Source organism: Myotis yumanensis, unplaced genomic scaffold (assembly GCF_028538775.1).
Source record: "Myotis yumanensis isolate MYYU_CA2020_CCGP unplaced genomic scaffold, mMyoYum1.0.hap1 SCAF_17, whole genome shotgun sequence".
Taxonomy (NCBI): domain Eukaryota; kingdom Metazoa; phylum Chordata; class Mammalia; order Chiroptera; family Vespertilionidae; genus Myotis; species Myotis yumanensis.
In genome coordinates this window covers 35097362-35121853 of record NW_027223768.1, presented here as the reverse complement: position 1 = coordinate 35121853, position 24492 = coordinate 35097362, and the positions used below count along the sequence as shown (strand labels likewise).

General features: G+C 53.4%; 1 protein-coding gene across 2 annotated transcripts in view; it reads right to left on the bottom strand.

Moving 5' to 3' along the window:
- The window catches only part of LRRN2 (leucine rich repeat neuronal 2), a 59386-nt gene extending 35260 nt beyond the window's left edge, over positions 1-24126 (bottom strand). For both annotated transcript variants that reach the window (XM_070396457.1, XM_070396459.1), the window contains exon 1: positions 23675-24126. The gene's annotated coding sequence lies outside the window, so the exon portion shown is untranslated. The remainder of the gene's footprint in view (positions 1-23674) is intronic.
- Positions 24127-24492: the final 366 nt, after the last annotated feature.

Here is a 24492-nt window from a genome sequence, read left to right as displayed (position 1 = left end):
CACAACGAAGCAGTGCACATTCTGGCTCTGGTAATGGGCAGAGCGCAGCGCCTGGAGAGAGGGCCACACTCACCCTAATGAGCAGCCATATCCTTCAGGATGTCTCCTGGGCCTCCTCTCTTGAGCAGCTAGCACGAGGCCTGGCCAGGAGCACGTCTACTCAGAAAATGCGGAGGGAGAGGGTGAGTCTGTCTGGCCCACCACGATCTGGATCCTTGAAATGCTCCTGGAACCGCTTTCAAATCCAGCCCCCAGGACTTCTGCTTCATAATCACCCAAGTGAGGGAGAGAGAGTTGGCTCAGAGCTTTTCCAGTGATCAATAGTCCATCATCAACTTTCAGAGTGTTTTTCTGTATCTGCTTTGTGTCCTCTGTCTATTCCGGCCTACACACACACACACACACACACACACACACACACTAGCTTCCCCTCAAAGCCTTTGGGGCTGCCCCTCTGCCTGGCTGGTGTGTGGGAGGCTGTGTTCCCATCCCCGGGACAGCCTTTCTGACCTCGGCTGCAGAAAAGGCCTAAATGGGTTGCCCAGCTCAGCATGTCAGGACTGATACCTGCTGATGAGGCCCAGGCTTGTTCTGTGCAATTTCCAACTCATTTGTCTTTTCATTTGTAGCTTAAATTGGCCAATTTCGTCTGGAATGTGCTTGGACTCTCTGGCAATCCACACATAACAAACGAGTGTTCCCGTAGCTGGAACAGAGAGAGGCTGGCAGGGGAAGGGGCCCAGGTCCCCCGCGGCTGCTCAGTGATGGTCCTGACCCTCTAGAACAGTGGTTCTCAACCTGTGGGTCGCAACCCCTTTGGCGGTCGAACGACCCTTTCACAGGGGTTGCCTAAGACCATCTGCATATCAGATATTTACATTATGATTCATAACAGTAGCAACATTACAGTTATGAAGTAGCAATGAAAATAATTTTATGGTTGGGTCACAACATGAGGAACTGTATTTAAAGGGCCAGAAGGTTGAGAGCCGCTGGCTTAAAGGATGGGGACCAGACCTGATGTCCACGGGCCTGAGGTGGGAGGACAGGACCAGTCTGCAGGGAGAAGCCCTGGAAACACCCATTGCTTTTCTTTTCTTATATTTGTCCCTATTACCCCCTCCCTCCCTATCTTGAGGCGAGTGTCAAGTACAGGGAATGGAATAGTTGTTTGGGCGTTTAAGAGTAGGCAGCACTGACATACTGTGAGTGAAAGAAGCCAAATACTCTGATCACATGAAATTCAAAACCAGGCAAAACGAATCCATGGTGCTAGAACTCTGAACAGAGGTTACATCTCTGTGATTTTCCAAATAAAAGCTCTCTTATGTTTGAGTTTTGGCTCCAAATTCTTTCTTAGCCAGAATTCAAGGGTGAGGGAGTCTTCGGGGGCTGAAAGCTTCCACGTTTTGATCTAGGCTGCAGTACCGGGGGGCGGGGGGTGTAATTGTACTTCCATGAACAAATTCACCAGGTTGCACACCTAGGATCTGTGTGCTTCACTGTATGAGTTCTACCTCAATAAAAATGAGGAAAAAGTCACAGCAATGGCTTCCCAACTACAGTGCATACGCATCATGTGGGAGCTTATTTAAATGCAGATTTCTGGATGCCCATCCTGGAATCTGTTTGGCTGGTCTGGACAGCTGTCCAGGAACCTGCGTTAACAGCCCCCTCTTCCCTAAGGGTGGTCACAGACCAGACGAGATTACACAGGGGCTTGGACATCTGCCCAATCAAATGGCCTACGTGCCATACTGCCGGGAGCCATGAGGGGCAGCTGGGTGCTCAGGGCTCCCAGATGACCTTGGTAGGGAGGGTTAGAGGTTGGCTGCCCGGTAACACAGAAGAAACCTGTCAGCGCAGGTGGTAATGGACACCGAGGGGCTAATTGGGGGCAGGACAGGGAGTGGGCCCCACATCACGGAAGAGAATTGCTCTGAACAAGGACAGGATGGCTGGGCAAACATCATGGAGTGGCCTGCTGCTCTGCAGAGGCAGTAGCTGGGGAGAGCTGGTCCCCAGCAGAGGTGGAGTGCCATGCAATGGCCAGATGACTTTACAGGGATCGGGGATGGGGTCTGGTCAGTCATGGCTTCCTCTGCAAGCACCTGCTGTTGGACAGAAAGAGGAAGCCAAGACTGCAGACGCACGCCTAAGGAGACGCTGGGAGGGTGTACTCAAGGCAGCGGTCCCGAAATGCCAGGCTGAACTTTGGCTCAGAGAATGAGTCTGGAAATGTGTGCCAATGAGGTCTTCTGAGCCATCCTGGACTTGAAGGCCTGGGAGGGCTGAGCTAGAGGAAAGAGGAGCTAGATACAGGGCATGAGGAAAGGGAAGGGAGCAACACTGACCCTATGCCAGACCCTTACAAACACCACACCCTCCGATCCTCACCGTCACTGACATGGCTTACTTATGTGTACTTTACAGACGACCAAAACATGACGAAGAGACAGGCACCAACTTGTCAAGACCACAAAGCACACACATCGGGAATTTGAACTCGGGTCCTTACGACTCAAGCCCGTGATCTTTCCATGTTCCCTTCTCCCTCTGCCTCTCAACTCCTAACAGTGGTCAGACATTGAAGAATTTGCACGAAGTTTTCTCACACATGGTCTTACTTGGTTTTCACAAACACCTTGTGTTAGGCAGGTCTAGGTCTCATTTTAGGAATGGAAAATTGGCCTTCAGGTAAAGAATAACCTGCCCCCGGTCAAACAGATGATAAGTCACTGGGTACTGGAACTTAAACACCAGTCATACGGCTCTAAATTGGCCACAATCCCTGTCTGGACACTGAGAAACAGTCCAGCTCTGGCGTAAGTTTTGGGGAAGTTGGGGATCCGCTGCTTGGCGCACACCCTGGTTTCATGATGACTGGAAATGGATTTTACATGAACTCCTTTGGGATTGACATAGAAAAATGGCCTCATCAGGAACATGGAGGTCCAGAAAGCTTTGGTGAGTAGCTAATGATTACACAGGACACTGAGGTTGGAACTGAGACTAGAACCCATGTTTCCTCAAATGAATCACTTCCAGAGGCCTTCTGGGAACTTCCTTCCATCCCATGGTCTCTCCCTCAGGGGCCCTCCATCCTTCATTTGGACCATGAAATGCTGCCAAAGGAGAGAAGGAAGCATCAGCCAGTGTTGGGAGAGAGGGAGAGGGAGAGCAGGGCAGCAGCCCCTGGGGGTCTTCATGCCAAAGAGCACCCAGAGGCATCAGCTCATGGACCTGGGGCACATCATCAAGGGACAGGCAGGGACAGGGATATGTCATACTGGATCACTGTCCTGACACTACCTATAAGGGGCTTCCCCATGTCTTCTCCCTGGGTAAGCTGGCCATTGGGGAGTCCCCGCACAACGTGTGAGGAGGACAGCGATGAAGAGGCTGTGTTCTGGGTGACCTGCCAGGATCTGAACTGCTCTCTGTGCCAAGTCTTCAAATAGTGGCAGCCATTCTGGACCCTCCATTCTGCTGCATGTGCCCCTGGGGACTGTTCGCTTGTGGCTTCCCCCAGCAAACATTGTTTGCCCATCCTGGTTTCTCCTCGCTGCCTGGTCTACTCTGAGAAATGCAACCAGTATTCTCCAAATCAGACCTAATTGGACCGGGCACTCGAGTCATCACGGCACACTCCAAGCACAAGTGCAAATGCTGTTTGGATTATCCTGCAAGCTGCTTGTTGTGTCTGTTTGTGTTTCTTGGATTACCCGTCCCCTGCTCCCGCCTTCCATCATCCCCCTAATGGAGAGGCAGGCTGCAGTCCCCACAGGCTGGCATTCATCTTCCCAGCCTGACCCTCTTGCAGGCTATTAAGCTGCTGTCGCAAGATAGAGGAGGGGAGAAAAATGAGAAGGGTGCACAGAGAGCAGCGGAGGGCAAATGGGATTCTCTTAGAACGGATCCATGGATGCATCGGGCCAAGAAGAAATGGCCTCAAGCTTTGCAAAGGAGAGAGCGCCCCATACAGGAGGCGAGGTGAAGGTACCTCCTCACTGGGTGGTTCGCAGGAAGAGGCCGGGCTGGGCGAGTCTCTGCGGAAGGCTGGACAGCCTAGGAACCCAGGCAAAGGCCATGGCTGCCCAACTCAATAAAAACATTTAGCAACTCTCCCTACCCTGCCCCTGCTCCTCTCCTCCCAAAGAATTGCAGGAAGAAAAAGAAGAAGCCAAAAGCCCAGCCCTGTTATAGATTCAAGATTCCAGCTTTGCTTGGCTCTCTTTGCTGCAATCCTCTTATTCTTGGCACACCCTGCTTCTTGCTGTGCTGCCATCTGCACGTGACCTCTGGGAAGATGACCTTGCCGACCTCATGGGGCCGGTGGGACGGACAGGCGTGACCTCCTTTGCCCTCCACCACTGTGCCTCCATTCTGCACCCCTGCCCGGCTGCCCATTCTCTCTTTCTTCCCTCTGACTTAAGGAAAGGCATTTCCTCCTTTTGAAAACCACCCTCACCCCATCCACCTGCTCAGGAAATTCAGCCCTTTATTTACCCTCTCTCCACCTTTAAACATCCATAAAAATGGCGCTCTTGTCTAATATCCCCTCTAAACGCAGACCCTGCTTGCTTAGGCCCGTGAGCTGCTTTCAATCTCACAGCCCTTCTTGATCCGCCAGCATTTTCTCAGCTTTCAGTCCCAGCCAGCACAGCTAAGAACCCTTCCTTCTCGAAGCCTCTCCCTGTCTTTGCGCTTTCCTGGGCTCACCCTCCCTCTGGGCCAGCCTCTCCTGCGCCCTCATGCAGTCTCTTGTCACATGGGCAGCTCGACCGTAGTGACAGCTTCTTGCTGTCATCGTTTCTCCGTCTCCAGTTCCCTAGAGAACCAAACTTCCACTTGCGTCCTTCGAACACTGATCCTAAACCAGACATGTCCCACCCTCTGCCCCAATACTGGCCCCACTTCCTACCCAGCCCGTCCCCCCAATAGTCCATGCAATCTCCCCAACTATGGTTCCATTCTCTTTAGGGGGATGATTCTTCAGCTCTTCCTTCGAGGTGCCCCTGGCAAGAGGGTGCTCACGAGTTCCCAGGGGTCTGAGGACACATCCCAGATGGCCTCTAAAAGGTCAAAATTGCTTTGGCGTCTTGTTTGAACCTCTGTGAGCTTCACACTAGGTCCACGTTTGCTTTCCTCTAGCACAGTGGTTCTCAACCTTCTGACCCTTTAAATACAGTTCCTCATGTTGTGGTGACCCCCAACCATAAAATTATTTTCGTTGCTACTTCATAACTGTAATGTTGCTACTGTTATGAATCGTAATGTAAATATCTGATATGCAGGATGGTCTTAGGCGACCCCTGTGAAAGGGTCGTTCGACCGCCAAAGGGGTCGCGACCCACAGGTTGAGAACCTCTGCTCTAGGCTTTGTTCCCCGAGTCTCAGGCAATGAGGTACCACCACTGAGAATCATGCTTCTCTCTCCTCAGCCTCCAGCGCAGCCTCACCTCCTCAGGGCACCTTCACCCTCTCTTTCCCACCCACTACCGCGGGCTTTTCAGTCTGGACAATTGACTCTGGCATTTAATTCTTCTCAATTGCTTCAGGGTGGGTCAACACCATTAGCGACTCATTAAAGGCAGGGCCCGCAGTCTCACCGTATTAACCTCACCAAGGACCCGTGGCCCCGCCCCCCCCTAAGGCCTTGATTGGACTAAACCACGGGTTCGCCTTTGACATCATGGGACACGTTTCCAAACATCCTCCCTGAAAGTCCCACCTGGAGACCCCACTCATCTCCAATGCGGCTCTGGAGGTGAGGCTGGCTTTCTTGTCCCCTCAGCTCTCCAGACAGAGAAATGACAGAGGCACTTAAGCAAGTCCATCTCTGGGTGGAGACTAGTCTAACTGCATTCAGTTAATTGCACTTGGCTCTCCACACCTGAGGCTGAGGACGCCCAGCCGCCCCACAAATCCCTTAATTAAACCTCCCGAGGCCCCTGCCGCGCGGCAGGAACTCGGCTCCTCTGCCGCAGGTAGAAACCCCTGGTGGACTTGCCAGCTTAGGGTGGGCACTTTCAGGACCCAAACCACTGTTTCTGCAGATGGCACTGCGCAGCCTGACCCGGAGCAGCTGGGAGGGTGGTGGTGCAGGAAGCAGGAGCTGCCAGGGTTTATCTGCCTTCTGTTAAAACGGGCGACTGCAAACGAGGTGCGAAATGCCATGCAAATATGACACGTATTCATTTGGAACAATTAGCTTTGGGCATTTTAGTCAATAAAATGCCAGCCCTGTATGTGATCATATTTATTGCCCCAACTGTCCTTTTCTGATATTCTAAGCAAAACTGAAGGTGCGGTTGTGTAAGATATTGAGAGGGATGTATTCGTCTCTTGTGAGTGTCTGGGCACAGGGGTAAGGTGGACATTACTGCTACCTATGTAACTACAGATGCCACTCTACCCACATCCTTACTGGCAAACATTATGGAGCCCCTACTCTACATAAAACACCAGGCCGGGTGCCAAGAGAAGAACATTCTGTTGAGCTCGGTACATTACACATCTATGAGGTGCCTATTACCAAACACTTACTAAGTGCCACTTATTATTCATGTGACCCTGGGCAAGTTAGTTTTCTCGCTTGTAAAATGGGGTGGATGGTTCCACTGGCACACCCCGCTCACAGAACACGCCGCAGCCAGAGGAACAGACTGCTGAGACAGGCAACAACTTGGATGAACTCAAGGAAATTATGCTGATAAAAAAGCCAATAGAAAAAAATTATAGACTCTGTGATTCCATTTACATAGCATTTGTGACATAACATACTTACAGAGATGGAGAATCGATTAGTGGCCGTCAGGGGTTAGGGATGGGTGTGTGGCTCTAAAGCAGTGGTTCTCAACCTTGGCTGCACATTAGAATCACCTGGGAATCTTTTTAAAATCCTGATTTCTGGGGCCTCACCCCATAACAAAGAAACAGAATTTCCGGAGGATGAGGCCCAGAAATCAGGATTTTAAAAAGATTCCCAGGTGATTCTAATGTGCAGCCAAGGTTGAGAACCACTGCTCTAAAGGTTAGCTCAAGGAAGCCTTGTGATGGCAGAGTTAAGTGTCTGGGTTGCTGTGGTGGTTACACACACACACACACACACACACACACACAAATCAATGCATGTATAACCAGTGACATTTGGAAAAGTTCTATTAATTATATCAAGGTCAGCTTCCTGCTTTTGATATTACACTATAGTTGTGTAAGATATGAATATTAACATTGGGGGAGGCTGCATAAGGGGACTCAGGACTTCCCTGGTCGTTTCTTTGCAATTCTATACTTATTTTAAAATAAAAAGTCTATACTTTAAAAAATAGGTATAATATAAGGTCATTTTTAGGGTTTGGTGAGTTAATATAAAACACTGAACATCACGTCTAGCACATGGTAAGCCCTCATTATGCCGTTGTTATTACCACATGCCAGGCACGGGGGTTCCAACATGGATAAGCCACAGTCTCTGTCCTTCTGGACGCCTGGAATCCTCCAGCGGCCTCAGCCAGGCTGGCTCTGGGCTCTGTGGGTTCTCTGGGCACTCCTGCTCCTGGGCCCCAGAGCCAACCCTGTAGGGCACTCTGTCCCCGGCACTGAAGGAGGGACTACTGAGTGTATGAGGCAAGCGAGAGGCCTCTACATAGCCACCTTGGACTGGCCTTCACTACCAAGAAGGTCAATCTACTACAAACCCAACCGCAGGCCACGTTCCTGGCACACTTCTCCCCACCATGGGAGTGTGTGAGAAAACCAATCCATGCATCTCTCTCACATCAGTAGTTCTCTCTCTCCCTCTCTCTCTCTCTCTCTCTCTGAAAAAGCAATGGAAAAAAATATCCTCCAGTGAGAATTAGCAAGAAACACCCCCCAAAACACACACACACACACACACACACACACACCCCTTTCATAATGAATTCACTCCCCCAATATTTTTGAAGACCTCATCTGTGCTACAATGGTGAACTAATGGTGACCCCTATCTGGGGTCAATGTCTAGTGGCAGAGATATTCTTTGATCTAATAAACGCCCAGTTACGTAATTAGACATCACACTGTGTGCTGAAGGAGGCACACGGGACTTTAGGGGTGCTCACCGGGGGCCTGGTTAATTCTGCAGGTGCCTCGAGGAAGCTTTCCTGAAGAAGGGCTGTCTGAGCGGAGGGCTGACCGAGAACTAACATTTGGGGAGGAGAAGTATGGAAAAGTGACACAGGGCCCAGTGACAGCGCATGTGGAGGCCACGAGGCAGAAAGGAGCCCAGCAGGCAGGGAACTGAAAGAGGCCAGTGTGCGGAGCGGAGCGTGGGGTGGGCGGGGTGCGGGAGCGGGAGACGAGGCCGGCCAGGTCCTACCAGGGGCTGCCAGCCGCTGCGCCTCCCGAAGAGGAAGAGCGCTCGCTGGGAATCACTGAAGAGCTCTGAGAGGGTGAGAGAATAGGACCAGACTGTGTCCTTAAAATGTCATCCTAGCAGCTACCTGGAGACCAGATTAGAGGTGCGGGAATACCAATTAAGCGAGTCCAGTGGCCCGGACGAGAGGTGAGGGCGGCCTGCTGCAACAAAGGTTGTGAAGACGTGGGGGGGGGGGGGGGGGGGGGGGGGCGGGCGGGGGGGGCGGGGGAAGGAGTGGGTGGATTCGGGCGCTGTTTTCCTTTGTGGTTTTTTGTTGTTGCTGTTGTTAATCCTCACCTGAGGATATTTTTTCCCCATTGGTTTTTCGGAGAGAGTGGAGAGAGGAAGCGGGGAGAGAGAGAAATATCGATGTGAGAGAGCCACATCGACTGGTTGCCTTCTGCACGTACCCCGACAGGGGGATGGGGAGTGAATCACAACCCAGGAAACTCCCTTAACTGGGAATTGAACCCAAGACTCTTGGGTATGTGGGCTGACACTCTAACCACTGAGCTACACCAGCCAGGGCTGGATGCTGTTTTGGAGGTAGATTAGACAGGACCTGGTACCAGGTGGACTGGATCTAAGGGGTAACAACTCCAAGTTTATGGCATACAGAACTGGTGAGAGGTGGTACCATTCACAAAAACAGGTAATGGTGGAGGGGCACCGGGCAGGTGTGGGGGAGGGGGGGCGGGAGACAGTGGCAGATTTAGGAGGAGGATCATGACTCGGACTTTAGATCTGCCCAAGCTGAGTTTTTTTTTGAGACATCCAACGTAGCTAGGCAGGTGGATATAAGGATGTAGAGCTCAGATGAAGAAGTACAGGTTACAGACTTACACCCGGGAGTCACCTGAACGTGGCTGATAGCGGAAGCCACTACCAATGAGATGGCCTGGGACAAGAATCCAGTCAGAAGAGAATCCCTTGAACCAGGCCATAAGGAATCCAAGCTTTAAAGACTGCAGAGGGAAGGATGACTCAGCGAAGACGACTTGGTCGTAACCAGAAAAGCCAGGCCTGTGGGGATAGGCGAAGCCAAGGGACAAGAAAGTATCAGAAAGGAGGGGAAATATTTTTGAGGACTAAAAAACGTTCCCTGCATTTAGAGATAAGGAGAGCTGTCTTAGCAGAATGATGGGGGAGGAAGGCAGACTGAAGAGGGGCAGAGGAAGAAGTGGGAGGTGCAGAAATGGAGAGAGAGCGAGCACAGCCAATTCTTTCCAGAAATCTGGCTTGCGAGGAGAAAAGGGACAAGGTGGTGGCAGAAAGTGGAGCTGGGCTTGAGGAAGGCTTGGGTGGTTGTTGTTGAAGATGGGAGGGCCTTGGGGATGGTGGGAAGGAGGTTCCTGAGACCAGAGGACAGGGTCCAGAACAGAAGTGGTGGAAGACCGGCCTGCCACGGGAACGTCTCCTCTGCAGAAGCAGGAGGGAGGGCTGGTGCGGAGACAGGCGTGTGGGGCTGTGGGGATGAGTGAGGGGGATGCGGGAATTCTGCCTGCTGACTTCTCCTGCTCTGCGAAGTAGGTGAGGTCCTCTGCTGAGAGTGAGAGTACAGACGAAGGTTTGGGGAGGAAGGTGTGAAACGGTCATTGTGGACAGTGAGAGAGAGAGAGAACCAGGGGGAGGTGGTAGGAGCAGCAGGCACTTTGGAGGGATCGGTTGGGTTGGTGATGGTGAATTCTCAGAAGTACCAATCTGCTTCACTCTGTCTTACTCTAGCAGGTCGAGTTGTCTGTATAAAGGCAGAAAGAAGCAGATAGAGTGATTAATCCAGACTGAGACTCTGCCAGCCCGGGGCAATAAAAGACAGAAGGACAAGAGAGTTTAGGATATTGGCAGGAGAGCTCTTAAAATGACAGAACATGGAATCTATCTGGACTCAGAGAAGCAAGACAGAGGAAGGTAATGGATGGCAAGGAAACAGAGGTGCCAATGGACAGAAGAGCCTGACAGGTCAACGGATGGCTGGGTGGGAGGCGATGAGCAGCAAGTGGCAGACCAGGAGGTGGTGACCAGAACACAGGAACCTCTGCGAGGCGATTTTCAGGTGATGGCAAGACCTAGGACGCGACCTTGGGAGCGAGCGGTTGAGGTGGGGAAGCTGGGGAAGGGGCTGATGGTCTGGGGGTAGGATGAGTGGCTCAGGTAGTCACTGGTCTCAGCCAGGACAATGGATAGACTGGGAAAGGGGAGGACGGCTATGAGTAGATGCCAAAGGCTTCACTGAACCAGGAAGGTGGCTGGGGAGGCTAAGCGGGAGGGAGGGTAGCCTGATCGTATGAGATGTGGGGAATAATGATGTCTTAGAGAAATTGTGTTCCCTTCCACCTGAAGTACATTCTCCAGCGTGAAAGGCCAGGGAAGCAAATGGAAGGGGTCTGAGAAGAGGTCACAGGTAGAGCACAGGGCCAGAGATTGGTAGACTGATAAACGAGTCCTGAGGACACGAACATGCTTGGGGCCTTGGGCACGTCCTTTCCGCTCCATGGGCCACAGGTTCTCATCAGTGAAAATAAGTTGGAGGAATTAGTCAGGTAGAGCTTCCGGCTGACGTTAGGGAGCCACAAATAGGTTATAGCTGAGATCGTGATCACATTGCTCATATTTATTGGAGTAGATAATCAAGAGATTACTTTAAATATATATATATTTTTTATTGATTTCAGAGAGGAAGGGAGAGGGAGAGAGAGATAGAAACATCAATGATGAGAGAGAATCATTGATCGGCTGCCTCCTGCACTCCCCCTACTGGGGATCGAGCCCACAACCCAGGCATGTGCCCTTGACTGGGAATCGAACCAGGGACCTTTCCGTCTGCAGGCTGACGCTCTATCCACTGAGCCACACCAGCTAGGCCTTAAGAAATTACTTTAAAAATTATTTCCTACTTATTGATGCCTGCTATGTGCCCAGTATTTTACAAGTGTGAGCTGGTTTCACAAGCCTGTGAGATGGGTATGCTAACCCCATTTTACAGATGGGCAAACTGAGGCTCAAAGAGAAGTTAAGAGGCATGGCCAAGGTCATAGAGCTGGTAAACAGTGGCCACAGGATTCTAAGCCAGATGTCTCCTTAGCACCAGGCTGCTTCTTACGAGGGCATACACAGAACGGAATCCAGCGGAAGCAAAGGGGGAGACAGCAGTTTGCCTGGAGACTGTCTTGAGGCTCCCCACTGCCTTGTTCTGGGGAATCAGTTTTGAGGTTGGTAAGCTCTGCGGAGAAAAGAGGAGAGTCAGGCCCTAGCTCACCTCTCCCCTTTGATTGCTCGGCTGGCTCACCCACCACCTCCGCAATCTGGCATTTCGTTCAGTGCCACCTGGCTTGGTTCCCTGAGCCTGAGAGGGGCCAGGAGCTGCAAGGACCTCTCCTGTGGATATAGTACCCCTGCTCCCCTCCCCACAAGGCAGAGCGACTACTGGCCCAGGGGGTACCCTTTATCCTCAGGGCCCAGGGAGCAGGCAGGAGTGGCAGAAACACGAGTGGTCTGACCTGGCACGGATGAACGTAGCTGCCAGCCCCTCCGCACCTCTTTGCCTCCGACTGACAGGTGAGCAGCTGTGCGCTACAGCTGTCTGTCCATCTGCCTCCTTCTGATCTCCTCAGAGGGGAGGACCTGGACCTGAAGCAGCAACCTTACTCGGGATATTAACCAGCAGGGAAGAGGGGGTGGGGCAGGAAGAAAAGCGTGCCCTTTCTATCCCAAACCAGAACCCCCTCCCCACTCCTCCCCTAGCTCTGCCTGCCAAGCTCTGCAAATCACCACACATGCCAATAAGTCATTAGAAACCAGAATGGCAAATGTGGGGTTGCTATGGAGACCAACACCAGGAGCTGGCAGCCCTGGGGGCCAGCCTGTGGCTCAGGTGTGCTGTGGGGAGAGCTGGGAAGCCCCAAAAACATGGCAGTGGGGAGATAACGCATTATGCGCTATTGGGGTGCTGTTTCCAGGCAGGGCACCAGGCTCTGCTGCCTCCTCTCCCCTCCCCAAGGCTCTGGTCCCACCACCTGCAGCTTGTTAGGTGTGATAAATGACATAGAACAGCGGTTCTCAACCTGTGGGTCGCGACCCCTTTGGGGGTCGAACGGCCCTTTCACAGGGGTCGCCTAAGACCATCCTGCATATCAGATATTTACATTACGATTCATAACAGTAGCAACATTACAGTTATGAAGTAGCAACGAAAATAATTTTATGGTTGGGTCACAACATGAGGAACTGTATTTAAAGGGCCAGAAGGTTGAGAACCACGGACATAGAGGCTGCAGCCTGGGCCAATGGGCCAGCCCCCTCCCTTCATAGACATGTCTCACTCAAAGGAGGTGGCTGGAATGGAGCCCACTTGGGGACCAGTCCCCAGGGCCAAGGACCATGGACAGCCCTTCTTAGCAGCCTGAGCTGGTTGCCTGTGTTTGGAGGAAACTGAGGCCCAGTGAAGGGCTGAGGGCAGGACCGCGTTCAAGCAACACTCTCTCATCTCCCTGACCCCGGAACTCACTTGGCTTCTGCCCAGTGCTGGGCGTAGTGTCTGGGCCCTTGTAGGCCCTTGTAGCGCGTGCGCGCGCACACACACACACACACACGCACACACACTTGTTGAAAACCGCTGAGAGAAGGTGTGCAAGCATCCGGAATTTCTGACAAGACAGCAGCAGGCCCTGGATAGGAGTCTCAGCTCTCCCACTAACTCAGTGTGACCTCCCACAAAGCCACGTCTCTCTGGGCCCTGTTTTCATCATCGGGAAAATAACTGGGATGTGTTTCCGACACTCTATTCCAAATTGGGCTCTTCAGAGTTATGAAGCGATTCCTGGGGGTCAGGGGTCAGGAGGAGGCTGACAGTGGGTTCTGGTCCACCTGCTTTGCTCCAGCTGCAGCAGCCTTCTATTAATTTCCTGTTGCTGCGGTGACATATTACCACACATTTAGTGGCTGAAAACAGCACAGATTTATTCTCTTAGGGCGCAAAAGTGAGTCTCACTGGGCTAAAATCAAGGTGTCGGCAGATCTTCATTCCTTTGTAGAGGATCTAGGGGAGAATCTGTTTCCTGGCTTTTTCCACCTTCTATAGGCCCATATAGCCCCCCGCTTTCCTTGGCTCATAGCCCCTTCAGTCGTCAAAGCCACCAATGGCCACTGAGTCTTTCTCACATGGCGTCCCTCTGACACTGACTCTGCCTCCCTCTTCCACAGTTAAAGGACTCGTGTGAGGACACTGGGTCTATCAGATATTCCAGGACGTTCTCTTTATTTCAAGGCCAGCTAATTAGCCCCTTAATTCCATCTTCCACCTTCATTCCCCTTGCCACGTTACTTGACATATTCACAGGTTCTAGGGACTAGAAATGAGCCACCTTTGGGGGCCATTATTCTGCCTACCACACCCATTTTGAAAAATGGATCAATTTCTACAGACGTTTGAAAGCCACAGAACCAGAGGACTCGCAGTTGCCATCCGTTTTAAAGGACTATGCCTTGGACACCTCCTTTTCTCCCTGGGGGATCATTACAAGAATTCAGAGGAACTCTGGGGCCTGACCATCAAGTGTGAATGCTGGCCGTCTTGGGTGGTCCTGGTGGGATGTGCAGAGAGAGGGTCTCTGTGTCCACCAGAAAAGAGGTCTCCAAGGAGAAACCCACCCATCTCAGCTCTTTCCTCTCCAGTCCTTATGCACATACATATTCAGAGTGTCCTGCAGGGATCTGTTTTGGCTTTTACTTCCAGGTGAAGTCAGATGGAGGGCCGTGTGTGTGTGTGTGTGTGTGTGTGTGTGTCCATGCATACAAGTGAATCATCTCTCCCATCAGACAGAATGATCGCCGAGGCCATGACTGTTTTCCTTTGCTGTCCCCTTCTCCCGTCCCCATCCACGGCGCTGCACCTAGTGCAGAAGGCACACTGATTTAAGCCATAAAGTTGAGACACTATCCTTTCCTCCCACACCTTGACCTTCAACACTGTCCTCTTCCTAGACCCACCCAGGAGTCCCCAGGTTATTTGTAACAAACTCTAGATCAGGGGTGGGGAATCTTTTTTTCTGCCAAGGGCCATTCGGGTATTTATAGAATAACATCATTCAGGGGGTATACAAAATGATCAACTTAAAAACTAGCCAGCTATATTTGGTCAAACAGTTAATGAACTCACCCCTAATGCCTCGGCAGGGCCAGACCGAACGGTTTAGCGGGTCTTATGCTGACCGGACACCCCCCACCCCTGCCCTAGAAACAGTGCTAAGTTCAGAAAGCGTGGGTCTTAGGACCTTCCTGCCAGCGCCTCTCCAGGACCATCGTGATCCAGCACCTGCAGGTGAGACAGGCTCTGACGGGCCCTGAGGAGAGGGTGGCCTCTCATTCGCCTCCCACACGACACAGCGTCTCGGTGAGATCCCCTCCGCCCGCTGCCTGGGACCCAGTGAGGCTGCATCACACAACTCTTAGGAGAACAGTGTCCTGGATGTTAATCACAGCCCCTGTGTTTTAGGATGTTATGCAAATCACTCACCCTCTCTCAGCTGTATTTTTTTCCCCTTGGTATAAACCGGCAGCTCACTCTGATTCCTACCTCTCTCATATGTCCCAGGGGATCGGGGAAGAGAAATGTGATGAGGTAGGAGAGAGCTATTCTTTGGAGGATGGGCCCTGGGGAAATGGAGGGGGAAAGGAACTAACATTTATTGAGCTTCTACTTTGTAGCAGGCACTTTACACAGATTAGCTCGTTTAAGGCTGAGAACCAGGAAGAGTTGGGGGCTAAATTCTGGCGCTGCCACTTGACGGCTGTGCGTGGCCTTGGGCAAGTTACTTAATGTTTCCCAGCTTTAGTTTCCTCGGCTGCAAAGTGGGGGGAATCATATCCACTTCACAGAGTTACGTGGACTAAATGAGATAAACGCAGGGGAGCTTTCGGCACATCATGAGCACTCAGCAATGTGAGCTGCTGTTATTAACAACCCGAGATGTGGGTGTTGTTAACCCAGATTTGCAGCTGGGAAAACTGAGGCTCTGAGGGGTTAAGTCAAATGCCCAAGGGCCTGTGGTTGAGAAACAGGGGCTCTAACCCACTTCTAACGGACCCCAGTTCCTCTGGATTATGAGTTCAGGCCTGGGTCTTAGAGACTATGCCCAGAGCCTCCAGGTAGGCTCTCCTTGCTCGGGCTGCCAGGGCCCAGAAAGGGTTGCCCACGTGAGTCTTGGCTCTAGCTCTTCGGCTGGGGTGGGGGCGGGAAGAGTGAGGTGTACTAGGGTCCCCACTCCAGGGCACTCTCTCTACAGGTCAGAAGTGAGCCAAACCCCAAGTCATAAGACCCAAGCGGCCTCTCTCCAGGGAAAGGACAGACTCGCCCTTCATGGGGGAACGTGTGCTCCGTTGGGTACAAGGTCATGTCCAATGTACTATCTATGAAACCAATGGGATTGCTCTAGGAGCCCGGCAGGCAGAGGCAGGGGGAGGAGAAGCAGGCTGCAGGCTGCGCAGAAAATGGAGCTTAAGGGATGGCAGAGAATTGGGCCCAACATCAGCGGGGCAGCGGGGGCTGGTGACAGCAACCGATTAGGGGAGTGCAGGTCTCAGAAACCGCCTGGGAACGGGAAAGGGGCCTTTCTCAAAGCAAGACGGGTCCAAGGGTGGAGGTGGCTGGCTCCGCGGAGGAGGCACGAATGCGGGCCAATAGGTTCTCATCCTCTAAGAGAGGGCGGCTCTCCTCTCCAGAGAGAACAAGGGGACACCAGAAACCCTACGGTGGGGAGGGGCCTACTCCAGAGACAACACTGCTCCCACCCAGGGGCCCCCCCTTTGGCCACCGCTCTCCCATTCCCACCCCCAGACCCGCCCCTCCACAGATCCAAACCCCAGCCCGCTTTCCAGGCCCCAACCAGCCGCACCCCTTTGAGGCAGCGTTCCCTCCGTACTCCCACACAGCTCACAGTTCTGATAACATTTATAGTCTAAATCAAGCAGTTTAGCACTTGGTTTTAAATACTGTCTCGTGTTATTCCCTTGTTATTTCTTGGGAGTATAAGTTTTGCCTCCCCAACGGATCTGTAGATTTCCTTTCCAGCAAAGACTGGGACTTCCGGTTCTTTGTATTCTCCCGACCCCACACCCCACACCCCACACCCCACACTAGGACAGTGCTCCAAAGGTATTGGGTGGGGGGTTGGGGTGAGTACTAATTGACTAAATTAGTTTCAATGGCTGGAGAACCCCCCTGGCTACCTAGTGAAATGCTGAAATGGATGGCCCAAATCCTGGGTTTTAAAAGGTCAGATCATGTGACCTCCTGCCCCAAACCCTGCAAAGTGTCCATCTCACTCGGAGGAAAGACCAAACTCCTCACCCACCCCAGTTCTAGGGCTTCCCGAGATCTGGCCTCCTCCACCAGGCACGGCCCTGCCTCTGAGCCCTTGCACCTACTGTTCCCTCTGCCTGGTGTGCCCTCACCACCTTGCAGCCACTTCACCTTTACTCATGCGTCAGTGAGGTCTTCCCAGACCACCCTGTACAAAATCACAAACTCGCCTCTTCCTCGCACATCCTCTCCTATCCCCCTTCCTCACTTAATGCTTCTCTTTAGCACTTGCCACTTTCTAATTGACTGTTTCCCCAGACAGCCAGGTATAAACTCCACGAGGGCAGAAGTCTGTTTGCTGGTTGCTCACTTTTGTCTATACCAGCAGGCCAGGCACAGATCTTAAAAAAAATACTTGCTAAGTGAAGAGATTCCAGTCCCGCTCTGTGTCTGACACAGCTGGGACGTGCTTCTGCAGAGATGGGCAAGGGACAGGACATTTCTGTAGCTGCCCCAGATGTGGGATTCCACCCTGGGCCAACTCTGGGCAAGCACCTTCTGAAGTTCAGGGGCCTGGAGCTGCGTGAGCCCCCGCTACCTCCATCCCATGGGGAGGTCTGTCCAGAAGTAGAAGATGGAGGGGTGGGGGTCGAGGTGGAGTGTCAAGTCCCTGCCCTCCCCATCTCCTGGCATCACCACCTCTGCCCTCCTCGGCCAAAGACAGATGCTTTCATCACCGCCTTTGAATGCTCACTTTGAGAACATGTTATAGAGCAGTGATTCTCAACCTTCTGGCCCTTTAAATATAGTTCCTCATGTTGTGACCCAACCATAAAATTATTTTCATTGCTACTTCATAACTGTAATGTTGCTACTGTTATGAATCGTAATGTAAATATCTGATATGCAGGATGGTCTTAGGCGACCCCTGTGAAAGGGTCGTTCGACCACCAAAGGCAGGGGTCCTCAAACTTTTTAAACAGGGGGCCAGTTCACTGTCCCTCAGACCGTTGGAGGGCTGGACTATAGTTTAAAAAAAAACTATGAACAAATTCCTATGCACACTGCACATATCTTATTTTGAAGTAAAAAAACAAAATGGGAACAAATACAATATTTGTATTTGCATGTGGCCTGCGGGCCGTAGTTTGAGGACCCCTCACCAAAGGGGTCTCGACCCACAGGTTGAGAACCGCTGTTATAGAGGAACAGAACCTCTCCTGTCTGTCTTATCTCTTCCTTCCTTTTTTCTCCCCCTAAAGGATCAGGGAAGACATACCCATTTTACAGGGGAAACCAAGCCGGTTGCCTAACAATCACTGCCTCTTCTTCCATATGTTTTTTTTTAAAAATGTTTTTATTGACTTTAGAGAGGAAAGGAGAGAGAGAGAGAGAGAGAGAGAGAGAGAGAGAGAGAGAGAGATGGAAACATCAATGATAAGAGAGAATCATTGATAGGCTGCCCCCTGCACACCCCCCTACTGGGGATGGAGCCCGCAACCCTGGCATGTGCCCTGAAGGGGAATCGAACCATGACCTCCTGGTTCATGGGTGGATGCTCAGCCCCTGAGCCACACCAGCCAGGCTTCCATGTGGTTTTCCCCCCGAAGGATCTGCCTTGTGCGTTTTAAATATGAAGGACTGTACTCGTTCTTTCCAAGACACATGAGGCTCCCTTGTTAGAGACTCCCACTGACAGCACCATTCCCAAACCGTCCCCACATAATCTGCTCAACCAGGGGCTGTGTCCATCCCCATATCTCCCAGAAGTCGTCCCTACATTGGTTCCACTATTGTGGTCATGGGGGCTGACTCTTAGGGTCCAGCTTCTCTGGGGCCACAGGCTCCGTGTGGGCCCCGGGGCACTTGGCTGAGCAGAAGGAAACAATGTTGACTCTCAGGAGCCGGGAAAGACTCCACAAGGGGACGGGCAGCCCCTGGCTTGGACAGGGTGGCTGGAGTGTCTTATTGTAGCAGGAAGGGAGGAGAATGGGCTGGATGGCACCAGAGCACCCTCCAGGTCCAAGGGGGTGGTTAAGGAGCAGGAGCCCTTGGGTCAGAAAGGCGAAATCCTCTATTGTTGTTTTTCTAGCTTTATGTCTTTAAGCAAGTTACTGAGCCTCAGTTTTCTTGAATTTAAATTAGAGATAGTAAGAGTACCTACCTAATAGGGGTATTTCTGAGGATTGAATGGGATAATGTAGGTAAAGCACTAGGCACAGTGTGTGGCACATAGTAAATGCTCAATAAATGCTAGCTGCTATAATTAGTGCCATTACAATGTGAGAAGTGGAAGTTGAGAAATGGTTATTGCCCAGGGATCCCTCTGCCTGATCTTCATCTTGGAACTCATTTCAAGCCCATCAAATGCTGAGCAGCGGGGAAGGTGTGGGCGGAAGAAATGTACAGAGAGAAACGGAATTCTAAACCAAACGTGGTTCAACTCATCTCCTAACAGGCAGCTCCCGCAGCCCAAGGTGTCCACTGGGTCCCCAGGAAGTGCAAGAAGCCAGAGGACAAGGGCCCTGGCAGCTCTGGGTTTAAGGGGAGACTCGCTTGATGATGGCTTAGAACACTCAGGAAGCCATGGTCGTGAGACCAATCCCAGCAGGGATGCATCAGGTCCCCGCCCAACTGTTTTAGGCTGGAGAATGGAGGGATGGTCTGAGTGACTTGTCAGCCCCCCCTGGAAGCTCAGCTCCAAGCACTGGAAACTGAGGCTGAGGTGGGACATGTCCACGGTGTTCCTGATATCTACAGAGGGCAACATACACCATGCGGCACCTCTTCACACGCTAGCCCTGTGCCCCATATACCCCTGGCACCAGTGTCCCTAGGCCCACCACCTCTGCCTGGCTGACTCCTTTTCAAGCCTTGCCCCAAATACCATGTGCTCTGAGAACCATTCCCTAATCTGCAGACAGAGATAGTCGCCTCTTTATCTACTCATCCTGTATGATAGCACTTGTTTCATTATTGTAAGACTGACTTCCTGCTCTGGCCAGTGTGGCTCAGTTGGTTGGGTGTCCTCCCGTGCACGGTGCACCGAAAGATTGCTGGGTAGATTCCTGGGTCGATTCATGGTCAGGGCACATGTCCAGGTTTTGGTCTTGATCCCCGGTAGGGGACACGCAGGAGGCAACCAATTGATATTTCGATCTCACATTGATGTTTCTCTCTCTCTTCCTTCCTTTGTCTCTAAAAATCAATAAAAAATCTTTAAAAAAAAAAGACTGACTCTCCCAACTGAATAATAATTACAGAATAATATACTTACATAGTACTTACTATGCCAGGCACTGGTCTCAGCTCGATACGTGTATTAACTCATGTAATCCTTACAACAACTCTATGAGGTAGGAAACTGAGTCACAGAGAGGTTAGATGACTTGCCCAGTATCACTCAGCTGTGCGTGGTAAAGCCTGGATTTGAACCCCAGGAGTGCAGCTCCGGAATCTATACTCTTACTGTGAACTCCTGGAAGACAGGGGCAACATCTGGTTTGTCTCTCTGTCTCTAGCATCTAACACGGGTCTGAGCACACAGCAGGTGCTTTGAAAAGATGGGCTGATTACATAAGCAAATGCCTGGTGACTATTCCAGCCTCTGAGCTGTGGGACTGAGAGACCAAGGCCCTAAGGAAGTATATGGTGTACGCATCCTTCTTACTCACCATCTCTTAGCAATCCCACCACACTGCTGTCTGTCCTGTCTGCTTATGTCTTTTCTTGTGTGCCTCTTGCCTTCTGATGTTGGTTTCTCAGTGTATCTTCTGCCTTGTCCTCCTCCCCTACTGTTCCTGGCCACTCTCCCCCTTTCCTGCCCCATGCACCCTCTGTCCATTGTCCTTGCCCTTCTCTGTGGTCCTAGCAGGCTTGACAGCCTCCCACCCCCATTCTTTGCCTTGGAGCATTTATAGGGTCTAGGCTTGTCCAAGGGGGCTGAGGACACCAGTGGCATCGCCTCATTAGACCCACCATGGATGAAGCTCCTACCCCCTGACCCTCAATGAAACGGCCATTTCCCATCTACTTGGGTGCAGGGTGTGGAGCGGGGTTGCCTGCCTACAGTTGTCACACATCTGTGCAGCATCAGAAAGACCAATGCTCACCCTACGTCCTCCTTCGGGGTCCCATCTCCTCCAGCAAGCCTTCCCTGATCATTCAAGAGAGCACTCAGCAAACCTTATACCTTCTCATATTCCAACTGAGGAGACAAGGCATGCCCCTGAAAAATCCAATTAAAACGTAATCTTCAGATAACTGTACCACTTACCAGATGTCACACACATCCAGGGGCCAAACGAACTGCAGACAATCAGTGATTTCAAAACGTAGACCTATGGGACCTGAGGCAAGTGTCTGATCCTCTCTGGTCCTCGATTTCCTCAGATATGAAGCAGGGGAGGATAACCCAGACCTTAGAAGGCTGTCAAGAGGACTGAATGAGATCATTTTTGTAGAGCTCCCGTCACACTGGTGCCTAGTAGGCACTCAATAATGAATTTGTGTCTTTCTCCCTCCTCTGTCTAAAGCATTGGACTTCTTAGCTAGCCCTCCCCGATAAATGGTAAGGTATGAACTGGTCCACCCTTTTAGGTCAGAAATGCCTTAAGGACAGGACAGCCCCAGCTCTGTAAGCTTTGTGGTACCTGGTATCTTGTAAGGAGATGGGCCTGTCATGTTAGAAGTCACTCAGCAGGATGATGACAATTCACTAGGACTGTTCACGCTCGCACCTCTCCCACCGAGCAGTGGATCTCGGTCTGCCAAACCCTGGGCAGGTCTCTGAAAGAGCCTGGTGGGCACAGAATAATCACCAGGGAAGTCCAGGCACAAGTTCATTCTGCCCTGAGACCTGGGGGTTTGTTTAATTGCTGTATCCTCAGCTCCTAAAATAGTACCAGGCACATAGTAGGTGCTCAATAAATTGTTGATGGAAGAAGTTTTGTTTAAAAAGCAATAGATTTTCTTTTTCTTTTCAAATAAAAAAAGGGGGTGGGGTAGGAGAAGCAAATGGCAGGATACAGGAGACGTGCCAGGGACACGCAGCTGCCAAGCCCACCAGCCTGGCTCTCTTCTGCAAAAGGGGGTTGAGCAAAGCCAACAGCAAGTGTGTTCCCACCGCAGAGTGTCCGGAGCACAGAGCATGTTTAAGACTGCGGTTTACAGAAGAAAAGGGGGGGGGGGGGCAAAGGTGGCGACAGAGACCTGAAAGGGAGGGAGGCAGAGGTCCTCGGGAGGAGGAGGAGGGTGAAAGAAGAGAGAGCACTGTGAAGAGAAAGGGTGACTCCTGAGGAAAGAGCGTGAAGAGGGGAGGAGAGAGAGGAGGAAGGAGGGAGGCACAGGGAAGAACCGTGGGGAGTCACAGAGGAAACACGACTCAGTCTGGGAGGAAACTGTCTTAGCGGCCCTCTGGGTTCCCACTGACATTTGGTGTCTCCTTCGGGGTAGGCTGTGCTGGGGGAGGGTGTGGATTTGGGGGTGCTACTAGACACTATGTGTCTGCCAAACCCTGGGCAGGTCTCAATCCCTGGAGCACTGTGACCTTTAGTGCCATCCTTGCCAGAGGGACCCCCTAGGCAGGAAGGAGGAGACTCAGTGTGAGCCAGCCCAGGGGGAGGCAAAGGGCTAAAGCCTCAGACCCCGAGCTGTGCTCTCCTCTTCCCATCTTCTCCCCACAAGGGCACCTGGTCAGCCAGGAAAGTGGGTCAGGCCACCCACATGTGACTTGTTCTGACAACAACAGGGCCCACAGGCAAGCAAGGGGGCCTCTGTGCCTTGTGCACAGCCTGCCCCTTCCCCTCTCCCCCCAGCGCTTCTTGCTGGAGGGACCTTTAGGGAGCAGTGGGCAGTGGGAGTATCCTGGCCTTCTCACTCGGGAAGGGGACACTGGGCCAGCGCCTACCCCAGGCCGGCGGGAGGGGGAGCCTGCCTGTGCCTGGGTTCACGAGAAGATCCGGAGCTCCCAATGATGGTGACCGGGCTGGCAGGGAGCCATCTCTATGGCCCTGAGCCGGGGAGTCAGTCCTCTCTACCACCCACCTCCTGGGCTCCAGCCCATCTGTGCCCCGGGGGAGCGCTGCGCCCTGCCCTCCCTCCGACCTGCCCGTCCACGAGAAGCCGCGCCGCGCGGCGCCCACAGATGGGAGCTGCGGCAGCCAGAGAACAGAGCACAAAGCCCAGCTGACACGTTCCTCCCTGCTGTTCGATGGGGAGGCAAGCCAAGGGGCGCACAGCAGCACCCCTCGGCCCTCGCCCAGGTTCCCGGTCTCCCGTACCTTCAGCGTCTCAGCTCAGCCCCGGTCACCGGCACCGGCACCGGGGGGCCCCTCGCTGGCTGGGCAGCCAGAGTCTGCGCCGCCCTCGGATGCAGGACAGACGGACCACCTGTGGCTGGCCAACCCCTCCTGCCTCCGGGGGGCTGCGGTGGGCCCGGCGCGGTCTCCCCGGCGCCGCTTCCACTCGCAGGGCCCCAGGCTGAGCCCCGGGCGCCCATCCCCCACCCCGAGGTCCCATCCAGACTGCGGGCGGACCCTGCCGGCCTGGGAGGAGCCTGGCTCCGGGTTCCAGATACTTCGGACAGAGACACCAAAGCCCCCTAGTCCCTCCGCACGGACAACCACCCGAGTTCCAAGGAAGGCAAGTCCCAGGGTCCTGGAGCGCTGCCACCCCCACCCCTGCCCGCCCCTGTCACGCCCTCCCTAACCTCTCCGCCACCTCTCGGCTCCCCGACATCTCAGGGCCCCTCTCTCCGCAGCAACAGTTTGAGGCGGGTCAGGCCCCTCGGGATGGCTTCGGCCCAGGCGCCCCCTCGCCCGCCGCTGGGGGTCCGGCCGGCGCAGTCGGCCACCTCCTTTACACACCAGCCCCTTCCCTCGGCGCCCCGGCCGCCCCTCCCCGAGTCACCAGCTTCCGCCGCGGCCCCGCCGGCGCCCCCAGCGCTCCCGGGTCAGCCGGGGCCGCACACTCACCCGCGGCCGCCGTCAGGTCCCCGCGCCGCTCGGCTGCACCCGGGCCGGGCTGGGGAGACTGGTCCGCGCCCCTCCTCCGTGTGCCGCCGCCAGGCCGGCCAGGCTCGTGGCGCCTTCCGCCGCGGAGTTGTCCGGGGAGCGGTGCCGGGCAGAGTCGGGAGGGCGACGGCGGAACAACGATCCGCTCGCCCGTGCCCCGCGCCCCGCGCCCCGCTCCGGGGGCTGCGCGCTGCTGGCCGGGGCTGCGGGCTCCACCCGGGCGCTCCCTCCGCGCGCTCGGCCAAGTGCACCCCGCAGGCCTGGCGCCCGCGCCCTCCGCGCCTCCTCCGGCTCCGCTGCCCTCCTCACTCGCCTCTCCGCCGCTCTCCCAGTCTCCCCAGCCCGCTCCGCTCGCCGCCTCCCCGTCTGCAAGCCACGCCGCCCCCTTCCAGGCCCGCTGCCATTTTAACTCCTCAGTGGCCAGAGGTACCTTCTCCCCAACACACATCCACACGCTGGAGGGGGGAGTTGGGCGGAGCCCGCAGCTAAAGCTGGAGTGTCTGGGGCCAGGGGTGTTCTTGCGCCTTCAGTGCAAAGCTTGGCTGAAAGAAGTGGGCACAGGGCCTGAGAGAAGAAGGGGGCAGCTCTTAAGATCTCTCTCATACCCCGGACCCCGTTAAAGCCCAATAGGTTCTATGCTTCGGAAGTTAACAGGGGACTAAGGAATTCAGTGGGTGGGTTAGAATTTGTTCAACGGACACAGGCGCCTCTTATCCCAAAGGATCGAGTGGAATACCCCTGAGCTCTCATGCCCTTACGGCACTGCCCCCTGAGCAGGG